Source organism: Pinus tabuliformis, chromosome 2_2 (genome assembly GCF_031772625.1).
Source record: "Pinus tabuliformis cultivar Carrire ecotype Pingquan chromosome 2_2, CPIR1, whole genome shotgun sequence".
NCBI lineage: Eukaryota > Viridiplantae > Streptophyta > Pinopsida > Pinales > Pinaceae > Pinus > Pinus tabuliformis.
This window is the reverse complement of record NC_142300.1, coordinates 154,043,885-154,067,042: the sequence shown is the minus strand read 5'-3', so window position 1 is coordinate 154,067,042 and position 23,158 is coordinate 154,043,885.

Below are 23,158 nucleotides of genomic sequence, written 5' to 3'. Positions count from 1 at the left end.
TGACTACCGTACCGTAAAAAGTATTCTGCGGTTTTGCGATTGGTTTGGTAATCCCTCTATCTAGATTTCCAGAGCAGTCCCTTTCGTTCCTTTCCAGACTCTTTAACGGAAAAGGTCCATCTGAGCACTTGTCACTTCAGGCTCATTAAAAATCGAAGGCGACTAGAGTCATCTTTTGTTTTTTCTCGACTCTTAAAAATTGAAAAAACAAGTTGTGTCAAAGCGTCTAAAATTTATTTTAAACGGAATAATCATCACCTTTCCTACGTTGATCTTAAGTTGAGACAAATGGAGTCCACCAACCAAGGAGTTCCCCTTGGAGGAAATCCTAGTCCCTTCTCCTCCTGGGGAGATGTTGGTGCACCCCATATGACCACATTGTCTCTTCCAGGATTGACAATCGGCTTGCCCGTATGGCTCTTCTCAACTTCTGTTGTTCAGAACACCTTGATTCCTGAACAATCAAGTTAGCAACTAAACGATATTAGAGTTACCCCCCAACCCTCTACTTCGTCCAATTCTTCCTCTCCTCCTTCCTCTTCGCTTGATGAAGTTGGTAAAGCCCAAAATCAAGTAACTGAGAAGAAGAAGGAGAAGAAGAAGAAAGAGAAGAAGAAGAAGGAGCCAAAGGTGAAAAGGGGCAACCAAGCATCGTCTAGCGAAAATCCACACACTGCACCGACCAGGCCTAAATCGCCATGTGTCATTTGCAAAGGAGACCACTATCATTGAGATTGTCCTTGCATCCCTCGGATCTTAAGGGACTGGTCTCCTCATTTGAACAATCCGGTGTCATCAACCTCTGACGATCATGTTGAGCATACATTGTCAACTAGTGAAAGTGAAGCCCCTGGACAAAAAGGAAAATATAAATTTCCTTGTAAATTGTGTGAAGGCGATCATGTCGTCCACCGTTGTCCCTTCTTAGACGAAGCTAAAAGAGTTTTGGATGACCGTCCGGTTTCACCGTTACGGCTTCCTTCTCGATATAAGAAACTCTTACCGAGTCCGTCACTAGTTGAAAATCTGGCTGACACGCCCTTGTGGTCAGCTGAAGTGTTTATCATGGATGATAAGCCATCTGAATCCATACCAGACGAAAGTCAAAAGGTCGAGGTCATAGTTGACCCGGTCTTGCCTTCAGAAGGTCCATCTCTAGATGATACAGCCACTGAAGAGAACAAGAACGACACCGTTCAATTTCTCTTCGTAAGCACAGACTCCGATGAACATGGGCGCAGTCTACCCATTCCTTTACCGCAACAAGGAAGTTCGTCAGAGTCGTATTCGGCCGTATATTCGGTCCCACCTCCAAGCAACCTGGTTGTTTCCTTTGACTGGAATCTACTAGGCAAACCGCGTTTACCGGCTAGTGCACCATTTCAAATCATTGCTCAAATATATAGAATGGTCATGGTCGGTACCATCATAGATGAAGGGGCTTCTGTGAGTATCCTTTCCTCAACTGCTTGGAAAGCGCTTGGTTTGCCATCGCTTTTGCCTGAGATGAGAAATCTAACAGGCTTTGACAAAGGAACCAGTCGATCGTTAGGGATCCTTCCCGATGTGCTGATAACATTGAGAAGGAAAACCGTTCACATGAACATGATGGTAGTCCAAGGACCACTGGATTATAATCTACTCCTTGTATGAGACTATATTTATTGCATGGGAGTCGTCGTCTCCTCACTCTTTAGAGTAATGTGTTTTCCGCACGAAGGAAGAGTGGTCAAGCTCATAGACCAGCTTTCATTTCCCGGTTCACACATAGAAAATAGCATATACCGACCCTGAATGGTATTTTCACGTAAGGAATGTCTCATCAATCCCCAGTCCGTCCTCCTGATGAGTGCGAGTGATTAAGAGGATATGACTGAAACCCAGGGGGCATGCACCCTGGCCGGTTTCGACAGGAGAACCTTGGGTATAGGGTGGGTTTCCGCGGAGAGTATATCACTGGCCTGACACACTATGGAAAATGGGATTAGACTGGAATAAGATACCTCTATTAAGGTAGGCCTTTCCTGATAAAACAAATTTTTTGTCTGCAAATTGAGGGGTAACCTGAAAAGGTAGGCTTTTCCTGATAAAACAAATGTTTTTTCTGCAAATTGAGGGGTAACTTGGAAACTCTACTTCACTATACCTGGGGGCATGCAAACCTTTTGGCATGCAAGTGAAGAGCGACCATTTATTTTTTAAATTTATAGGTCCTCTAACCCTTTAAACTCGTAGGATTGGTCGTTTCCTAACTTGCATAAAGAAAGGATGCATGGCAAAGCTTTGAAATAATGTCGTTTTTATATGAGACATCCTTATTATACGACTGGATTATCGAGCAATTTTAACGCGAAATTCAAGCTCGTTAAAAAATAAACATAAGCAATGAGCAAGTGTTTCCCCTAGTGTTTAAGCTCATTAAAAAATGAACCAATTTCCAGTAAATAACCATCGTGAATGTATTACTCTAGCCTTTAAAGCCTTGGTCGTGTTCTCATCATCACCTCCACTCTGTATTGGCCGATCATTCACCTCCACTTGATTGTTTACCCCTTTTGAGGAACAGCTGTGAAGAGTGATCTTGTTAGCCATCCTTGTGACACTACCATGATTGGAAAATTCGAAACCTTACCTGGAATCAGCTGCTACCTGAATCTATCACTCGTTCCTCAAAAACGAGTCTCCTTTAAGCTCTTTTCAACTAACTCGTAAAATATGAAAAGATTGCCGAGCCATTGGCCTCTCCAGCTCATTAAAGTGACCGGAAGTGCTATCCCTCCTTTAGATTTTAATCTTTTTGGACCTGAGGGATTATTACACAAAAAGATCGAGCGCTTGTTTTGTTCGACTCGTTAAAATTACCGAAAATTCATCCCTTTTGTATTATTTTATACCTTTTCAGACTTAAGGGATTAGATGACGAAAAAGGATTTTTGGAGTTTCCTTTACGTCCCTTTTCAGACTCTCTAAAATTGAAAAGGACCGAGTTATCTTTGTCATTAAACTCGTTAAAACCTAATAGCGACAAACTTGTCCATAACAGACAAGAACGAGTTTCACTATCGCTAGGCTCGTTAAAACATAGTGATGGGTTTGCCCGAAGGGAAAATTATGGAACAAGCATATGTTATCCTCCTCAAGATTGACAAAAAATAAAGAAGTACTGGTCAACAATGACTAGGGAAAATTGGGAAGAAAACTTGAAGAAACTTTGTTGGTAGCAAGTCACTCTTGAACATGACACTTTCACTCTGCATCTGAGTCGGGTTGGGTTGTTTCATTCACTGGTCACATCACCATGGTTCCATCACACCATCCACATTTGGGGTTAATGCTACCAGTCCATCATGTCAGTGTCACCGATATGTTCAAGAGAAGTCACTCAGAGAATTCACCTGTGTCTCACCCACTATAATACATTTTCGCTCCATTCTTTCATGATCGCCACCCTGAACCTTATATCACCAGATCATTTTCACCTCCATTAAAATCATTTTCTCTGTTCCGTGTCATTGATGTGGGATTCACTAAGGCCCTCCTATGACAGATCGCTTCTTTTCGACATCAGCTCATTATCCAAGAAGTCGATCTAGGAACAACCCTTTCAGTACTTTGAAGCTTGCATGCCTCAATGGCAAGTTTCTCACTTCCGGCGACAAGTTTATGTCAATGGCCTTTGACCAAAATATTTTGTGTGGTGTTCGACACCAAGTTCCTTATTCACACCACGTGAATTGTACTGCAGTACCTTGAGGGTCATCATCATTATCGGTGATTCCTCTCGCGCCTGTTAACCGCTTACATCATTGGCTGGTAATCAGGCGATGTCTTTCCATGTTCGACTCCAAAACATCTCTCATGTGGATCGACTTGTACTTTGAGTGAAGATCGAGTGAGATTGAAGACCCCGGATCTAGTTTCATCCATTCCGGCTGCGATATATATTCAGGAAAATAAAAACATCAAATGTACATCATTGCTGCACAGATAATCATCCAATCTAAGGGATGATGGCTCTACCAGAATCATCAGTCTACACTCAGGCAATTGTCTGTCCTATGTACATGAAAATGAATTTATAAAGCTGAGCATGGGAATTCACGCCTCAGCTAGATCATGAAAATATTATGAAGATAATGTATTGTATTGTATCTTATTACAGCTCGCCTTCCAGCTTGAAAAAACTTCGGATCCTCATGATAAAGCATTTCACCCGACATCAAAAGATTAACGACCTCATGCTTTAGGGGGCAACTGTTATATACAATTTTTGGCACTACAACCCCAATCATAAATGTCCATAAAATAAGGGCTCCTAAGTCCCTAAAGGTTTTGGTTCCAAACCCTAAAAGAACAAGGTCAACTGATTACAGTATCTCCCAGAAGTTCACCATGAAAAACTACTCAGAACTGGTCAAAACTGGACCATTTCACCTGCTTCATAGTCAAAGTGCGTTGCATCCCACCTAGATACACACAGTAGGTGCGATTCATGTTGAAAAGCCCTTCTATGGGGTGTGATGGGTGAGAAGGGACAAATGGCAGGGTCAATCTGCAAGGTGGAGGAGCATGGAATCTTCCAGAAACTTCTCCTGTGACACTTGCCTCTCTGCATTCGACCAGGGATGAGTAAGAGATCATCAATCTCCAAGTGGAATCAAGAACTATCAGAGAGAAGACACTAATCAAATCTCAAAAGCTGACTCACCTCCCTTGCAGACATCTATATATGGATCCCTCATCCCAGAGATCCAGAGGCTGGAATTTTGTATCTTGTAAGGAAGTGTTGTTGGTTTCTTGGTGCAATATCACAATGTTGGGTGATCTAAGATTTTCATGAGGTGAAGAAGGGATTTCTTGCTGAGAGGATGATGCTGCTTTGATTCTACAGGTACTCTTTGAAGCTGGGTAGACAAGGAAGCGAGTGGCAAAGACCTACCAGAAGAGAGAGGAATCGAGTGAGGAACCAAGCGCAAGACAGAGGTTGGTCTCCTTATTCTTCTCTTATCTATTTCTCATAAAGGAAAACGAAAGTAGTTTTTAGTGTGTTTGTTTCTAAGGTAGCTACCAGCCTTAGTGGGACTAGTAGCTCTGTATAGACACTAGTTTTCCTGATAACAGTCATGACCCTTGAACAAGCTGCCTCTAAATTCCCTTCTTTCATCTTGCCATTTATAAATAATTACAATAAGGCACACATTTTGAAAGAAGTCAATAAATACCCCCGTGTTGAAGAAGACTTGTATGCTGCCAATACAAGTGGCTATATCTTAGATCTAGATAATTCTTCAAACCCTGGAGAGTTAATCCGAATCTTGATAGGTGCTCTGTATCAGATGCAAGTCACAACAAAATTGGATAATGTATCCATCATGGTCCTAGCAGAAAAACGTATGACTGGTATAGTCTATGATTGGTGGATGTGACCATCCGAAACAAAAAGAAGAGCCATTATGGAAGTTAGACTGTCCACATTGGAATTGCTGTTAAAAACACAGTTTGTGCCAGAACCAGTTGATGAGAGAAAGAAAATCATAACAGATCAGAATGGAACTAAAAGATCTGAAATATATTGACCAATTCGGTAAAGATTTCATGGCTAAAGTTTTTAAAGCTAATCTCTCAAATGATGTGGCTCAAAAAATTTTTTTTGTGCAAATTACCAGGCAGTCTAGGAGACCTCATTATGAAAGATCTAGATGTACAGAACAAAACACTAGATCAAGTTTATTGGGTTGACCTTCTTTTCAGAGTTACTGAGAAAGTTAAATACTTATGCTGGCAGAAGAAGGCACATGACATCACACCCAGTTCAGATGTCTGCAAAATAATGCTACCGTGGACACCTTTCAGAAAAAAGAAGAAAAAAAAGGTCTGGTATCAGAGCCATACCCCATTCCTTAGACGTAATACATTCTATAGACAGAGCCTGAAGTTAGCCAAGTAGCCTTTGAAAAGTATCTTGTTTTACAAGTGTTGAGTAAATAAAAGCTGCTTCAGTCAATCTCTGGAATAGATTGTAAGAGTTCATCAAGGCCAATTTCTTGAGATCCTTTTCAAACATTGACAGACGTTCTATATCTGAAGTAGATAGTAGATATCTTGAATCTGATTTTGTAGAACATGAAAAGGTAGAAGACCCAGAACGCTGGAACCCTCTCGTGTTGAGTTCTAAAGAAATTTATCCAGTACCGATGTTGTTCAAACTATCCAGAAAGGTCTATCTGAAAGAGGTTGAACTGAAAATAAGAATCAAAGGTCCATCTGTACAAATTGTAGGTCTAAATTTGTTTTCTGAGATGAAATCAGAAAGTTTAGAAAGTATGTTGCTGAAAAGAGATTCTTCTATTTGGACTTTGGGGGAATTAGAATTGGACTAGCTCCATTATTCTGTCATGGCCTTAATATTCCATGTATAGCCGAGCTTTTCGATACCAAGCATAATTTATATGAACATGCCCGAATCAAAACCATACTTGGAAACCTATCCTCGGGATGTCAACATGGAACTATCTATCCAGACTATGCCATTAGTTTGTCTGATATTCACCTCAAAGATTGTTGGAAAGCCTTGATTGGAGTACAAGGCCTAGAAATGGTTGAAGACAGTGAATATTTGTCTATGATAGTCCAAACCTCTTTCCAGTTAACAAATACAATACATCTTAAATTGAGACAGCGAGTGTTAAAATATTGTGTTGCTGTAGGAGTAAGCAATGCACAAGTAGAAGGTGTTCATTATGACAAAGAAGCTTTGCCTAAAGACTGGTATATCCAATATAATTCTCTGGAAACTGTAGATAGTTCAAACAACATGCTCAAAAGAATGTCTGTGTTAGATGGCCGTGTTAGAATAATCCTAAACAAACCAAGAATACCACGACCTATAGTTATGCGAGAAAAACATGTGCTACCAGCCATCTCAGAAAATGAACAACCGCCTGTAAGTGGAAGGAAATCCTTTTATCGTCATATTCCTTTACCAGAAGAAGCTAGTTCTTCCACGAGCACACCGTTGTAAACAAACCAGTTGTATATACCAGAAGAAAAATCGTTCTTTGCTGTAAATAAAATGTTTAGAACATATGTCAATACTACTCTGCCTGTAGAGGAATTTCAGTTTGCAAATCGCAGATTTGTAAAAGGAGGAAAGTGGCTGCCTAAAACAAAGTTCAATACTTCTTCATCTAATACCAGATAGCCACCTCCAAGAGCTGACTATGCCCCATTATTAGAACAAAATTCCCAGAATCCAAAAGACATGGACCAAGTATACTAGATAGGAAACTATCTAACCACTTGGTGTGCTCACGCAGAAGATGTTCTAGATGACCTAGGCAAACAAGCTAATCTGATAAATGCAAACCTGAAACTGCTCTATGATGAGCAAAAATCAGAAAAACTAGAAAAGGAAGAAAGGAGAAGAAGGAGACATAAGAATAAGGCCAAAGAAATTCCAAAATTTCACATAGATATGAGTGCACCCAATTATTGGGATCTAGAGGAAGAAGAAGAAGCAAAAGAAGCAGGAACTGCAACTAGTGTAGAAGAGGGTACTTCTAAGGAGACTGGAAAGCTAACCAGTGAAAGAGAGTCATATAAAATAGATAAACCTTTTGAGTCAAAGAAAGAAGTCATGACCCTTGAACAAGCTGCCTCTAAATTCCCTTCTTTCATCTTGCCATCTATAAATAATCAGAATAAGGTACACATTTTGAAAGAATTCAATAAATACCCTCGTGTTGAAGAAGACTTGTATGCTACAAATACAAGTGGCTATATCTTAGATCTAGATAATTCTTCAAACCCTGGAGAATCGATCCAGATCTGGATAGGTGCTCTGTATCAGATGCAGGTCACAACAAAATTGGATAATGTATCCATCATGGTCCTAGCAGAAAAACGTATGACTATTATAGTCTATGATTGGTGGATGGAACCATCCGAAACAGAAAGAAGAGCTATTATGGAAGCCTAACTGTCCACATTGGAATTGCTGTTAAAAACACAGTTCGTGCCAGAACCAGTTGATGAGAGAAAGCAAATCATAACATATCTTAGTAGAATGGAACTAAAAGATCTGAAATACCTTGACCAATTCAGTAACAATTTCATGGCTAAAGTTTTTAAAGCTAATCTCTCAAATGATGTGGCTAAAAATTTCATTTTTGTCCAAATTACCAGGCAATCTAGGAGACCTCATTATGAAAGATCTAGATGTACAGAAAAAAAGACTAGATCAAGTTTATTGGGTTGACATTATTTTCCGAGTTACAGAGAAGGTTAAATACTTATGCTGGTAGAAGAAGGCGCATGACATCACACCCAGTTTAGATGTCTGCAAAATAATGCTACTGTGGACACCTTTCAGAAAAAAGAAGAAAACAAAAAGGTATGGTAGATTTAAACCCAAAAGAGTCTCAAATCCAAGAAAGCCTTTCCGTAAATATAAATTCTTGAAGAAAAGATCAAGACCCAGAAACAACAACTGTTATTTCATTTGTAAAAAAGAAGGACATTTTGCACGAAAGTGCCCACAGAATTCATCTAGTAAGCTTAAAGCCTGTATAGATATAGAAGAGTTTCAAGATGATTGGTCAGTAGTAGAGTCAGAATATGATATTTCAGATGTATATATTTTGACTGAAATATCAGATCCAGTAGAAGAAGAAAATGTTCAAAAAATGAATAGATGTCCATCATGTTCTGAAGATGAGTTTTTAGAGGAACTCCATTACAGTGAAGAAGAAAGTGACACTGAAGTCACTAGTGAAACATCAGATGATTCAGAAGATGAATATAAAACTTCACAGTCAGAACAGTCTGAGCCGTTAGTACCAAAAGGTAAAAAACTTGTTTTACCTTTTCCAGAAGTAAATGCTTTTTGTCCATTTCAGAAGAGAACTACAGCCTCAACCGGTCTTCCACAACCAGAGATTAAGAAAACAAAATAAAATACTTTGCTAAAAAAGATAGGCAAAACTAATAGCCTTATTTATTTCCCGGTTCAAGTTCAAGTAAAAAATGAATAGATATCTGTAGATGCATTCATAGACACCGTCGGATCGAATAATTTGGTTAGACCGTCATTGTTCAAATCTATCTGGAAACCCTTACAAAATATACTAGTTTCAGAAACCACTGGAGGAACTGTAAGCTTAACTCATTATGTAGACAATATTTCTTTGAAAGTTGGGGGGAGTATTGTTAAGATTTCTGCAATACAACATTTTGATCCCTCAGCTAGTTTAATGTTGGGAATGCCATTCTTAAACTCTGTGCTTCCAGTAATGATCAAACAAGATAAGTGTTAGGATATTCCGACACATAGGAAATAGTTAAGTACAACTTGGTCTAGTATAGAGTTAGGTATAGAGTTCGGTAAAGTGTTTTTCTTTACCGTTGTACATTTTGTAACTTACAATCCGGCGGTCACGATATGTAGTGATCCGACGGTTCATTCTCTCCTCGGTATTACCGACACTTGATCCATGGCTTGACACCCGATTGGTCCATGATTTCTATTTAAAGCACATGGAGGGTCATTTGTAGGGTAATCCGTGCATGAGAGAAGCATATGTAAATTTTCATTCTTTTATAAATTGCCTGAAGTGGCCGTGTTGGCTCAGGCCATGGACTATTTCCCTCTTTGAGGGTTTTAACCACGTCAAAAATACTGGTTTATTGATCTGCGATCTGGTTGTGAGCGGTGTCCTTTGGTGTTCTATCTGAGGAACTTACCCTGTAAATTCCTACATGGTATCAGAGCTATTTGAGGGCCGCGTCCGTTGGTGATCCAAATCTGAAGCGGTAGAACTGCATCCGACTGTCGTTTCCTAGATCTACTGTTTATGACTGCTTTCGAGTCGAGAAGACTGCTCTGTTGTGTTGGGAGCATCTGTTCTAGTAAGGAACCCCTTTTGTTTCACTCGAAAAGGTTTCCGGTAGCCCTAGCTGCGTCATTTTCAAGATTTGGAGGTATACAATGTTTATTTGCAGTTTACAGTTATTTTCTCTCTGTTTATTTCAGTTTCGGTTTATTTAGCCTTTTTTATTACTGGATCTATACCTTTCATTTCTATGTATGCTCTTTGCCCTGCGACTCTGTGCGATCTGGGCAAATCAGAAACAGAAAGGAAGGATTTTTCTCATGCGTATGCTCTTTTCCCTGCGCCTTAGTGTGATCTCGGAAAATCAGAAACATTGAGAAAAATATTTAGTTTCTGGCTAAAGCTAACTTTAAGCCACAAGGTTCATTTTTGAAAATATTTAGTTTTTCGGCTAAACCTAACTTCGAGCCGTAATGTTCGTTTTCTTTGCATGTTCGTGTTGGGTTTTGTGTTTTTTGTTTTGTAGGGAAAAAGAGCTTTCTCAAAGCAAGCACGCAACCCAAAGCAGCCCCCCCCCTCTCTCTCAAATTTTTTGAATAGCTCAATTGGTTTAAAGCTATTTTAAGAGAGTAGAGGTTTTGGGTTCAAGTCTCTATTTTGTGGGGGGCAGACTTTTTCATTTCAGCACATTCCCGATCTTCGTCGACAACTTCATCAACGTTTTTTCAAAAAGCCATAACTTCTTCATCCGGAAGCCGTTTTCAGAGCCGTTTTTTTTAAACCAGCCTAATTTTTTGAGATCTATCCATTGGAACACTTATTTTCAGCATCTTTAGCTTTAGTTTCCGTTGAAATGGAAAGTCAATACCAAGTTACCTTTGACAGCACCAACTACTTCTAATGGTTGTCCTACATTGAGGATTTACTTAGAAGTAAAGGTCTCTACAGAATAGCCTCAGGCCAAGAAAAGAAACCGAAGGATGAAGATAAAGCTGCTAAATGGGAAAATAGGCAAGATCAAGCACGTGGATTGATAGGGATGTCTATTTCTCCAGATCTTAGATTCCATATTGCAGAACTTGATACTCCTGATGAAGCAATGAAACAAATCAATAAAGTTTTTGGGATTAAAAATGAACTTAGAGCCCATCAACTTGAAAATGAGTTTCTTACATTGGACCCTAATAATGTTTCTTGCATTGAAGATTTCTTGTCCAAGTTCAAGACCCTTAGATATCTCTTGGAAGGTGTTAAAGTTAAGAAAGAAGATAGTAACCTTATCTATTCCATTCTTACAAAGTTGGGACCAGCCTACTCTGTGTTTGTTTCCACCTTCCATTCTACAAGAGAAGCCTTCATTTCTCAAGGAACATACTACAAGTCCCCTTCCTTTGACTCTTTTTGTGATTCTTTAATAAGAGAACAAGAAAAACTCTTACACCTTGGTCTTCTTAATCTTGGAAACTCTTCCAAGAAAGCGTTAGCCGCCCAACAGCAACCAAATTCAAAGAATCCTAAGAAGTCATATCCTAAAAAGAATGGTCCTAAACCAAACAAGGGTCCTAAGCAATCTTAGCCTCAAAATGAAAAATCATTTCAACAAAATGATAAGACAAATAAAAACAAATGGAAGAAGACTGATAGACATTGCAACTTTTGTAATCGAGATGGCCACTTAGAATCCAAATGCTTTAAGAAGATGGAAGCCTTGGAAGCAGCAATGAAGAAACATAACATCCATGTGGAGCATTCTTCAACTTCAACTTCATCTTTAGGAATGGCACTTTTTGTATGTGGTTGTCAATCATCTCGGTTTGGTTATGCATTAAATCTATCTTCTTCTTCTCATTCTCATGAGTGGCTCATTGATTGTGGAGCTTCTTATCACATGGCCAAAAACAAAGCCATGTTTTCTTCTTTAAATGACTGTAACACCAAAAACATATATAATGGTGATGATAGATCTCTTAGTGTTGTAGGGACTGGAACTGTTCATCTAGACAATGGTCAGTTTAAAGATGTATTATGTGTTCCAACCTTATCCTGCAACCTTCTATCTGTATATCAGATAACTCATTCAGGTGAAGGCAAAATCGTTGAATTTTCACCTCATGATGTTGTAATCAAGGACCTAAGAGATCCTAAAAAGATTTTAGCTACTGGCATTGCTGATGATTCTACAAGGTTGTATAAGTTTCACAACTTTGGGTCATCAAATCTTCCCTCAGTATTTGTTGCTCATAACGATGAAGTGAGCAAACTTTGGCATGAGCGATTTGGTCACTTAAACTATCACTCCTTTCAACATCTATGTAAAGAAAATATGGTGACAGGTCTTCATATGGTATCTTTCAGAGATGGTGTTTGTTCCGGATGTGTACTCGGAAAACATCATCGGGACAGTTTTGAAAAACCTGCCTCTTGGCACGCCTCAGCCCCTTTACAGCTTGTGCATAGTGATTTATGTGGTCCACTTCCAGTTGTGTGATTCTCTGGCTGCAAGTATTTCTTAACTTTCATTGATGATTTCTCCAGATGCATTTGGGTATACTTCTTAAAACTCAAGAGTGAAGTATTTAACACATTTTTGGCCTTCAAGGCCTTTGTTGAAAAACAATCTGGACATCAAATTCTTAAGCTAAGATCTGATAATGGCGGAGAATATGTTAAAAACACATTCATCAACTATTTCACTGAGAATGGAATTCAAATGGAACATACTGTTCCATATACTCCACAACAAAATGGTGTAGCTGAAAGGAAGAATCACACCTTAAAGGAAATGGATAATTGTATGCTACAATCTAAAGGACTTGGTCTTAGTTTTTGGGCAGAAGCAATTAACTGTGCAAATTACATAATAAATCACACTCCTACTAAGGCTTTAAAGAATATCACTCCAGAAGAAGCATGGAGCTCAATCAAACTAGATGTAAGTCACTTTCGTGTTTTTGGAAGTGAAGCGTGGGCCCATATTCCAGATGAAAAGCATAAAGCTTTAGAACCTAAGAGTGAAAAATGTACTTTTGTTGGATATTCTGAAGATGTCAAAGGCTATAGACTTATTCCATTTAAGTCCAAAAATGTTATCATTAGAAGAGATGTAAAATTTGATGAAAATATATCGGCCTGCGAGCCTAGTCCAGCGGATGTGCCACCTCTTCCTATATCTTCTACTTTTGAAAACATTTCTTCTTCAGATGATGAAAATGAGGATGACAATCCTCCCCCACCATCTCAAGATCCTCCTTCAGATCCTCAGCTTCCAAAATGGGTCCGTGCTACTCGGGATGCAGCAGGTGATCTTGTCGGTGATCTTGTCGGTGATCCGGTGATCCTACAGATCAGCGACATACACATTCTCAGTTCGAGAGAGCCTCTTCTTTACTGGCTCAAGATCCAGTAAATTATGATCCTGACACCTTTGTAGAAGCTTCAGGCCATCCAGATTGGGAAGCAGCTATGGATGAAGAATATCATTCATTGTTGGAAAATGATACATGGGATCTTGTTCCTCTACCAAAGGGACGAAAACTTGTTAGATGCAAATGGGTTTATAGAACCAAGTATGGACCAGATGGGAAAGTTGATAAACATAAAGCTCGTCTTGTTGCTAAAGGTTTTTCACAGGTTGAAGGCATTGACTACACTGAAACCTTCTCCCCTGTTGCCAAAATGAACTCTATCCGCCTTGTTCTTTCCCTTGCTGCCTCGTTCAAATGGGAAGTCCATCAGATGGATGTTAAATCTGCCTTCTTGCATGGGGACTTGCATGAAGAAATCTACATGGAACAACCCATTGGCTTCATAAAAACAGACTCCAGCCTTGTATGTCATCTTAAGAAATCCCTTTATGGCCTCAAGCAAGCTCCTCGAGCTTGGTATGCCAAAATGGATAGCTTTCTTTTAGAATCTGGCTTTTCTAGGTGTCATTCTGACAATACTCTCTACACCAAGCAAGTGGGCAAGTCTCTTATCATTCTTGTTCTTTATGTTGATGATCTTATTCTTACCGGTAGTGATCCCAACCTTATAAACCATGTGAAGTCTAGCCTTAAAAGGAAGTTTGAAATGACAGACTTAGGACACTTACATTATTTTCTCGGTCGTCAAGTCTTGCAATCCAAGGAAGGTATTTCCCTTTCTCAGTCCAAGTATGCCTGTGATATTCTACGCCACTTTCACATGGAAGACTGTAAGCCAAACCCTTCTCCCTTTCAGTCTGGAGTCAAAATTTCAGTCACTTGTACTTCTCCTGAAGTTGATGCTACCTTATACCGTCAACTTGTAGGAAAACTTTTGTATCCAACCCATACTCGTCCTGACCTTTCCTTTGTTGTTGGCCTTGTTGCTCGGTTTATGCAAAACCCACGTGAAAGTCATTGGAAAGCAGCTAAAAGAATACTTCGTTATGTTAGAGGTACAGTTCAGTTTGGGATTCATTACAGTGCCGAAGCAGCTCCTCTATTGGTTGGTTTCACTGATTCTGATTGGGCTGGTGACCCTGATGATCGGAAGTCTACTGTCGGTTATGTGTTCACTCTTAGTTCAGGACCTATTACATGGGCTTGCAAGAAACAAGGTGCCATTTCTCTTTCGTCAGTAGAAGCAGAGTATCGTGGTGTCGTAGAAGCTAGTAAGGAAGTCTCGTGGCTTCGTCAGATCCTATCAGAGTTTGGCTTCGAGCAGCAGCATCCGACTACACTTTGGTGTGATAATCAAAGTGCCATTCAACTATGCAAAGGTCCAGTCCAACATCAGCGTAGCAAACACATTGAACTGCACATGCACTTCATCGGAAAGCTCATTCATGACCATGTTCTTGAAGTGCAATATTGTTCAACAGATGATCAAGTTGCAGACATCTTTACAAAGGCTCTCACAGAGGCGAAGTTCACTAAACTTCGATTTATGGTTGGAGTTCAGGAAGTTTTCACTAAGAGGGGGTAGGCTCTAGTGCCTCCTTCCTCCTCCTATTGTGTCATATTTGTAAATCCTTCAATCCTATCCCAAGTTGTTCTTAAGGGGGGATGTTAGGATATTCTGACACATAGGAAATAGTTAAGTACAACTTGGTCTAGTATAGAGTTAGGTAAAGTGTGTTTCTTTACCGTTGTACATTTTGTAACTTACAATCCGATGGTCACGATATGTAGTGATTCGACGGTTCATTCTCTCCTCGGTATTACCGACACTTGATCCGTGGCTTGACACCCGATTGGTCCATGATTTCTATTTAAAGTGCATGGAGGGTCATTTGTAGGGTAATCTGTGCATGAGAGAAGCATATGTAAATTTTCATTCTTTTATAAATTGCCTGAAGTGGCCGCGTTGGCTCTGGCCGTGGACTGTTTCCCTCTTTGAGGGTTTTAACCACGTCAAAAATACTGGTGTATTGATCTGCGATCTGGTTGTGAGCGGTGTCCTTTGGTGTTTTGTCTGAGGAACTTACCCTGTAAATTCCTACAATAAGTTGATTATCAATTTGAGAAAGAAAGCTATTTCTGTACCTAGGTTGTTTTTTGAAAACTCAGAAGCATGACATGAAAATAGCCAAAAAAGAGTAGGAGCCAGAAAGCCATTAAAAGATTCTGACGACTGGCAGGAAGTCCTGCAGATTTATGAAGCAAGAGCAGAATCTAAAACAAAAAAATTGGCATGCATAGATCCCAATTTGTCTACAGAACAAGATGATATCCAAAAGGGACTTCTAAAAAGTTGCTCAGAAAACCCACAACAGTTTTGGGAAACAGAAAGTCTGATGCAAGAAATTATAACCTTGCATGATAACGGAGTCAAAGGAAAATTAATTCCCTATACTCCCTCAGATGAGCAAGAAATAGAAAGACAGATTAAAGAACTACTACAGATGCAGCTCATTGAGCCAAGTGAGTCTTGTTACACTTGCTTAGCGTTTCTGGTAAGGAATCATTCTGAGATAGTTAGGGGAAAAACTAGAATGGTGATAAATTATAAACCCCTCAATGTTATCACTCAAAGTTTTAACTATCCATTGCCAAGACCAGAGACCAGAATGCAGAAAATAAAGCACAACAAGGTATTTAGTAAATTTGACATGAAGTCTGGATATTATCAAATTCAGATACAGCCAGAGGACTGGCATAAAACTGATTTTATTTGCCCAGTCGGATTTTACCAATGGAAGGTTGTCCCCTTCGGTTTGAAAAATGCCCCTGCATTCTTCCAGAGAAGAATGGATTTTATTTTTTCTAAGTACGAATTTATTGTTAAATATATTGATGACATCCTCATTCACAGTCCAGATGTAAAAACCCATTTAGAGCATTTAGAAATTTTTCTAAAAGAAGTTCAGCAGCATGGTATAGTTTTATCAGAAAGAAAGATGTCTTTATTTCAAGACAGCATAGATTTTCTGGGAATTAATGTAGTCAATGGTGCAATTCAAATGTAACCGCATGTATTAACCAAATTGACACAATTTCTAGATGAACTGAAGGATACCAAAACAATTCAAAGATTCCTAGGAGTTCTGAATTATCTTCACAAATACATCCCAAATCTGACAAAGAAAACAACGCCAATCAGGAAACATCTCAAACAGGGATGGTCACAAGAAGAAACAACAGCAGTTAAACAATTGAAAGAAGAATGCCAACAACTGCCAAAGCTCCAGCCACCAAGAGATGGTTTACTTATTCTCCAAACTGATGCTTCTATAGATTTTTGGGCAACTCTTCTATTAGAACGAATGAAAGAAGGTGAAGAAAAACTTTGTGCTTATGCTTCGGGTGAATTTACACCTAGCCAAAAGAATTAATTCATAGAAGAAAAAGAAACATTGGCTATATTCAATGGGATACAATGATTTGAATTATATCTAACTCCCGTGAAATTTTTAATACGCACAGACTCCAAAATTTTTAAATATTTTCTATTTGCCAAAATACCAAGACAGATTGCAAAAGGAAGGATTCTAGCTTGGCAGATTTGGTTCCAACAATTTGATTTTGAAGTAGAGTGGATCCCAGGTAATTCAAATTTTCTAACATATTCATTAACCAAGGATATGAATAAAGCATTCATGACTTGTACGGGTTCGTGTTTTACCATTCCAAGTAAAGGTCCACAGGACAATAGTTTTTCTACATTTGTGGATAGATTCAGGCTATTTGAAGGACATGCAAGCCACCTTGCAGGAGAAATCAAAAACGTTGTAGGAATGAGATTGAGAAGAAATGCTTGGATACGAAAATTCCAAGCATGGCAATCCAAGAATATAGGTACTTCTCTGGGCCTAGACGATACACTGGTAAAGGTATATCCTTTGCCTAATATGAAGGTGAAATTCTTTTTCCGAAGTTTATTTGATCTATGGTCTAGCGAATACACTGACAAAATGATCTGGACCCTCAAAGTTTTGAATTTTTATCAACTTATTGGAGGGGTGGATTTTTCTCTCAGCATTTTCACAGGAGCAAAGATCTTAGATCTTGAAGAAATTCCTATAAAGCCTGAGTTAGGAAAATTTATTCTATCTTTAAAAATCCCCGACATTTTGAAGAATTAGAAGCCTCTTTCCTACAAAGGTTTGATAAGAATTATGCAGCAAATGACACTTTCCCTCAATACGAGATATTTCAAGGATTTGTTGATTGGGAGATAAAAGAAGGCCTCTGCAAAAAAAATCCAACCACGAGGATATCTCAGTGCATTCAACGAATGATGCAATATCTCATAACCTTCTCATCCCCTTGGGACTATCATAGTCTCAGGCTAAGAGAAAGTATTGATCCTAATCCTTTTGCACAGGTTTTCAGTCATGAGAGGATCGGAGAAATCGAGACCAGCAACAATGAAGAAATGATTAAGCAGCATGCTGGTTGGTTCCATGAATTTGGAAATTTAAAGCTGGTAGAAAAAATTCAGATTCTACAAAAAATGGATGAATTATAGGGAGAACCCAAAGTATTAAAATTTGTGATTAATCAAAAGGATTTGGTAACCATCAGTGTTATCTCACCTAATTGGAATAACAATGTCATCCATATAATAAGTTTGATGATTTCGAAAAGAATCTGTACATCAATGATTTTCGAGTTAGGCTGGCAGCATAAAGATTTTATGAGTAATAATTCTAGAGCATGGGTTCAGCACGCAATCGAGAGTTCTACTAATATGTTTCAAATTTTTAAATGGGAACTCTTAAACGACATCGAATTCGCAGTACAAAGGTCACCCACAGTCAGAAATGTTTTTAAATATTCTTTTCTAGATATCGAAATCAACGCTTTACCTTATCTTAACAAGTGGGAAAAACAAGAAGCCATGTACACGCCTCAGCAACAAGGTCTCCACAGCATAAAGACAAATACGGAAAAGGGAGAATCTTCAAAAGTAGCATCCAGAAGGACAATAATTTTAGATGAAGATGCCAAAGGAAAAGCAACAACATCTACTTTACAGGACGAGTTGACAGATGCTCAGGACCCAGCAGTAGACATTGATGAAGAATACAATAGGCTAATGGAACGCCACAAAAAGATACTCGATGAGTACAGACCAGCACATGACTCTTCTGGAGAATTTGATCCTGATAGTGACTTTGATTCAGATAGGAGTCCTATGGGACCTTGGTAGGATAAGTTAGAATATTTTGTACTAGAAAAGTTGAGTAGACACCATCAGTGAAAATTATGATGAAAGGACCCTCCATTATTTCTGTTTTGTCATTTTATTTTGAAAAGTAGAGGTTAGGAATTATATATAAGAAAAGGTTTGCAGAAGTTCAAGATCATCGCTTGACAGAGAACTCTGAGATCTCTTATTGTAATAAGCTATGTATTCTGCTTGTTTTTTTTAATATCGAAGCCTACTGGGCCGCCTGTCTGAGGACAGTTTCTATAATCCAAAATAACCTTGAGGTGTAAGGTGAAGGCGTTTGAAGATCCGTGGAGAGAGGTCATAGTTGCACGTGCATGTTCAGTTGAGGAGAAGTTAGTTACCTCAGCTCTGCTGTTTAGGAAAAATTTGAGTTTAATCAGAAGTAAGTTCAAATGCACCAAAGCTTTATCCTATTGTCTGATCGTTTAAATTATTAGTCTTTGTTAAGGGTGATTGACGAACAGAGACTAATAATTAAAATGAGAAGACAACAGAATAAAGCTTTGGTTCATTCGATCTTACTTCTGATTAAAATCAAAGTTTTACTAAACAGCAGAGCTGAGGTAAGTGACTTCTCCTCAACCGAACATGCGCGCAACTATGACATCTCTCCATGGGTCATCAAACGCCTTCGCCTTATAGCTCAAGGTTCTTTTGGATCACAGAAACTGTCCTCAGATAGGAGGCCCAGTAGGCTTCAATATTAAAAAAAACCAAGCAGAATACATAAAGCTTATTACAATAAGAGATCTCAGAGTTCTCTGTCAAGCGATCATCTTGAACTTCTGCAGAAATTTTCTTATATAGACTTCCTAACCTCTACTTTTCAAAAATAAAATGACAAAATAGAAATAATTGAGGGTCCTTTCGGCATAATTTTTGCCGATGGTGTCTACTCAAATTTTCTAGTACAAAAGATTCTAACTTAACCTACTAAGGTCCCATAGGACTCCTATCTGAATCAAGGTCACTATCAGGATCAAATTCTCTGGAAGAGTCATGTGCTGGTCTATACTCTTCGAGTATCTTTTTGTAGTGGCATTCCATCAGCCTATTGTATTCTTCATCAATGTCTGCTGCTGGGTCCTGAGCATTTGTCAACTCGTCCTGTAAAGTAGATGCTATTGCTTTTCCTTTGGCATCTTCATCTAAAATTATTATCCTTCTGGACGCTACTTTTGAAGATTCTCCCTTTTCCGTATTTTTCTTTATCCTGTGGATGCCCTGTTGCTGAGGCGTGTAAATGGCTTCCTGTTTTTGCCACTTGTTAAGAAAAGGTAAAGCGCTGATTTCAATATCTAGAAAAGAATCTTTAAAAAAATTTCTAACTGTGGGTAACCTTTGTACTGCCAATTCGATTCTGTTTAAGAGTTCCCATTTAAAAAATCGAAACATATTAGTATAACTCTCAATTTCATGTTGAACCCATGCTCTACAATTATTACTCATAAAATCTTTATGCTGCCAACCTAACTCGAAAATCATTGATGTACATATTCTTTTCGAAATCATCAAACTTATTATATGGATGACATTGTTATTCCAATTAGGTGAGATAACACTGATGGTTACCAAAGCCTTTTGATTAATCACAAATTTTAATACTTTGGGTTCTCCCTATAATTCATCCATTTTTTGTAGAATTTGAATTTTTTCTACCAGCGTTAAATTTCCAAACTCATGGAACCAACCAGAATGCTCCTTAATCATTTCTTCATTGTTGATGGTCTCGATTTCTCCGATCCTCTCATGACTGAAAACCTGTGCAAATAGATTAAGATCAATACTTTCTCTTAGCATGAGACTATGATAGTCCAAAGGGGATGAGAAGGTTCTGAGATATTGCATCGTTCGTTGAATGCATTGATATATCCTGGTGGTTGGCTTTTTTCTGGAGAGGCCTTCTTTTATCTCCCAATCAGCAAATCATTCAAATATCTCGTATTGAGGGAAAGTGTCATTTTCTGCATAATTCTCATCAAACCTTTGCAGGAAAGAGGCTTCTAATTCTTCAAAAATGCTAGGGATTTTTAAAGATAGAATAAATTTTCCTAACTCAGGCTTTATAGGAATTTCTTCAAGATCTAAGATCTTTGCTCTTGTGAAAATGCTGAGAGAAAAATCCACCCCTCCAATAAGTTGATAAAAATTCAAAACTTTGAGGGTCCAGATCATTTTGTCAGTGTATTCGCTAGACCATAGATCAGATAAACTTCGGAAAAATAATTTCACCTTCATATTAGGTAAAGGATATTCCTTTACCAGTGTATCGTATAGGTCCAAAGAAGTACCTATATTCTTGGATTGCCATGCTTGGCATTTTCGTTTCCAAGCATTTCTTCCCAGTCTCATTCCTACAACCTTTTTGATTTCTTCTGCATGGTGGTTTACATGTCCTTCAAATAGCTTGAATCTATCCACAAATGTAGAAAAACTATCGTCCTGTGGACCTTTACCTGGAATGGTAAAACAAGAACCTGTACAAGTCATGAATGCTTTATTCATATCCTTGGTTAATGAATCTGTTAGAAAATTTGAATTGCCTGGGATCCACTCTACTTCAAAATCAAACTGTTGGAACCAAATCTACCAAGCCAGAATCCTTCCTTTTGCAATATGTCTTGATATTTTGGCAGATAGAAAATATTTAAAAATTTTGGAGTCTGTGCGTATTAAAAATTTCACTGGAGTTAGATATAATTCAAATCGTTGTATCCCATTGAGTATAGCCAATGTTTCTTTTTATGCTATGAAGCAATTCTTTTGGCTAGGTGTAAATTCACGTGAAGCATAAGCACACAGTTTTTCTTCACCTTCTTTCATTCGTTCTAACAGAACGACTGCCCAAAAATCTAGAGAAGCATCAGTTTGGAGAATAAGTAAACCATCACCTGGTGGTTGGAGCTTTGGCAGTTATTGGCATTCTTCTTTCAATTGTCTAACTGCTGTTGTTGCTTCTTGTGACCCTCCTTGTTTGAGATTTTTCCTGATTGGGGATGTTTTCTCTGTCAGATTTGGGATGTATTTGTGAAGATAATTCAAAACTCCTAGGAATCTTTCAATTGTTTTGGTATCCTTCAGTTCATCTAGAAACTGTGTCAATTTGGTTAATACATGCGGTTGCATTTGAAGTGCACCATTGACTACATTAACTCCCAGAAATCTATGTTGTCTTGAAATAAAGACATCTTTCTTTCTGACAAAACTATACCATGCTGCTGAACTTCTTTTAGAAAAATTTCTAAATTCTCTAAATGGGGTTTTACATCTGGACTATGAATGAGGATGTCATCAATATATGTAACAATAAAATCATACTTAGCAAAAATAAAATCCATTCTTCTCTGGAAGAATGCAGGGGCGTTTTTCAAACCGAAGGGGACAACCTTCCATTGCTAAAATCCGGTTGGGCAAATAAAAGCAGTTTTATGCCGGTCCTCTGGCTGTATCTGAATTTGATAATATCCGGACTTCATGTCAAATTTACTGAATACCTTTCTGTGCTATATTTTCTGCATTATGGTCTCTGGTCTTGGCAATGGATAGTTAAAACTTTGAGTGATAGCATTGAGGGGTTTATAATTTATCACCATTCTAGGTTTTCCCCTAACTATCTCAGAATGATTCCTTACCAGAAACGCTGAGCAAGTGTAATGAGACTCACTTGGCTCAATGAGCTGCACCTCTAATAGTTCTTTAATCTGTCTTTTTATTTATTGCTCATCTAAGGGAGTACATGGAATTAATTTTCCTTTGACTCTGTTATCATGCAAGGTTATAATTTCTTGCATCGGACTTTCCATTTCCCAAAACTGTTGTGGGTTTTCCGAGAAACTTTTTAGAAGTCTATTTTGGATATCATCTTGTTCTGTAGACCAATTGGGATCTATGCATGCCAATTGTTTGGTTTTAGATTCTGCTCTTGCTTCATAAATCTGTAGGACTTCTTGCCAATCGTCAGAATCTTTTAATGGCTTTCTGGCTCCTACTCTTTTTTGGCTATTTTCATGTCTTGCTTCTGAGTTTGCAATAAACAACCTAGGTACAGAAATAGATTTCTTTTTCAAATTGATAATCAGCTTATCTTTGCTGATCATTACTGGAAGCACAAAATTTAAGAATGGCATTCCCAACATCAAACTAGCTGAGGGATCAAAATGTTGTATTGTAGAAATATTAACAATACTCCCCCCAACTTTCAAAGAAATATTGTCTACATAATGAGTTAAACTTACAGTTCCTCCAATGGTTTTTGAAACCAGTATATATTGTAAGGGTTTCCAGAGAAATTTGAACAAAGACGGTCTAGCCAATTATTCGATCCACCGGTGTCTATGAATGCATCTATAGATATCCATTCATTTTTTACTTGAACTTGAACCAGGATATAAATAAGGATATTAGTTTTGAATATCTTTTTTAGCAAAGTATTTTCTTCTGTTTTCGTAATCTCTAGTTGTGGAAGACTGGTTGAGGCTGTAGTTCTCTTCTGAAATGGAAAAAAAGCATTTACTTCTGGAAAAGGTAAAATAGGTTTTCTACCTTTTGGTACTGACGGTTCACACTGTTTTGACTATGAAGTTTCAGATTCATCTTCTGAATCATCTGATGTTTCACTGGTGACTTCAGTGTCACTTTCTTCTTCACTGTAATAGAGTTCTTCTGAAAACTCATCTTCAGAACAT